A 1,896-nucleotide genomic window follows, 5' to 3' on the forward strand; every position below is an offset into this window, starting at 1 on the left:
GATGTACAGTGATTAAATGTACACAAAAATTTAGAAAGGAAACAATAAAGGGTTTCAGAATATCTGCAGAGATTTTTTGATATACACTCATGTGCGCGCGCACACACACACACACACACACACACACACACGTAAGAAAGTCATGTACAACATAAAGACATAAGACATTTTGGTCTATGATGAACTGCATATATTACAGTGGTCCTAAAAGATAAAAGGTTAGTTCATATAATTGCCTTGTGCAGTGGGAAATTTTATTTAAGTTTATGTAAGTAAAAATAAATTTTAAGTTGATTCTTGTTAATGGTGAGAGATAAGAGTCCAATTTCATTTTTCTTTTTTCTTTTTTTTATGGTTTGAAATAATTTTATTAAACATTTTTAATGGTGCTTCCTACTTTTTTAGTTTAAAAATAAAAATATGTATTTCTATTTCAGCAGAAATAAATTTATACTGAAGTTATTTTCCTTTGTGTGAGAAAATATGAGTAAAATGTTCATTAATATTTAAAAGCAAAGAATTTTACCGTTAAAACCTTAAATACCTCAAAAGCAAAACAAATTCTAAAATCAATAAGACCATGTAATTAACTTAGTATTTCAGGTAATGGTGAGTGATTTGCCCGTCTATGGCTTAGGATCTGCTTCCATGATTGTTTCTTGAGCTTTTTCCACGTCTGAGAGCTTTTCATCATTTTCCAAAGTTTGCCGAAGTTCATGGATGATACTAAGAAGAACATGAAACTGTGTTTCAATTCCAGTTTAACACTTTCTTAAGACCATGTAATTAACTTAGTATTTCAGGTAATGGTGAGTGATTTGCCCGTCTATGGCTTAGGATCTGCTTCCATGATTGTTTCTTGAGCTTTTTCCACGTCTGAGAGCTTTTCATCATTTTCCAAAGTTTGCCGAAGTTCATGGATGATACTAAGAAGAACATGAAACTGTGTTTCAATTCCAGTTTAACACTTTCTTTAATATGTGAAAGATGCTCTCATTCTTTCCTTAGAGCTTCTAGTTTCTTTAATGTCTCATGCCTGTCTAGGTGATGTTGGATCTCTTTTGCCAAAGCATCAGATTCTTGGCAATTTTTTCATATTAGTTTTGCTTGAAGAATTTGCTTTTTTTCATTTGTATATTTCTCACTTCTTACCACACAGGACGACCCTCATCTCTACAGCAACCCCACCTCTATCTTCAGAACCCTGGTAAAATCACAAGTTGCACTAGTGCACAGCACATGACTTTTTCTTTATCCTTATTCTTACTTTCTTTCCACTTATTTGGTCTTCTCTTCCTCTAACTCCGCCCTCCCAGACAGTCTAGATAGATCAAGAATCGCAGTTCTGAAATATTCTAGTATTGTAAGACTCTCTGGGATCCTCCCTTTGTATGTTTTCCCCAATCATTATTTTTATTATTCTAATTATTTTTTAAAACAGTCAATTGCTATTTCTCATTTGCCCATCATGAAATACTTTTCAGACCAATCCAGTTGAGAATACTATACATGTCATCATCAACAGTTAATAAGCCATATCTGTTTCTCACTAACACCCTGCCTCTCTATTGTTCACTTGCTATCTTTCTCTATCCTCTTCACTCTCCCCATTCCACACTGTCCTATTCTCATTAAGTACCTTCACTGCTTTTATGTCCTCCAATTTTTTGCTCTCTATCATAGAGTGCGGATAGTCGGAATATATTGAGTGAATACATACAATATCTTTCTTTCATAGCCTGGCTTACTTCACTCAGCAATAGATCCTCCATATCTGACCATTTTCTATCAAATGCCAGGGTCTTGTTATTTTTTATGGCTGAGTAGTATTCCATAGAGTATATATACCACACTTTTCCAATCCATTCATTGGTTTGTGGACATTTAGGTTGGTTC

At 33.9% G+C, this 1,896-nt stretch overlaps 1 pseudogene; it reads right to left on the reverse strand.

The window, feature by feature from the left end:
• Positions 1-826: 826 nt before the first annotated feature.
• LOC102470166 (THO complex subunit 7 homolog) overlaps positions 827-1,896 on the reverse strand; it is a 6,122-nt pseudogene continuing 5,052 nt past the window's right edge.

This window comes from Tupaia chinensis, unplaced genomic scaffold (genome assembly GCF_000334495.1).
Source record: "Tupaia chinensis unplaced genomic scaffold, TupChi_1.0 Scaffold000357_1, whole genome shotgun sequence".
NCBI lineage: Eukaryota > Metazoa > Chordata > Mammalia > Scandentia > Tupaiidae > Tupaia > Tupaia belangeri.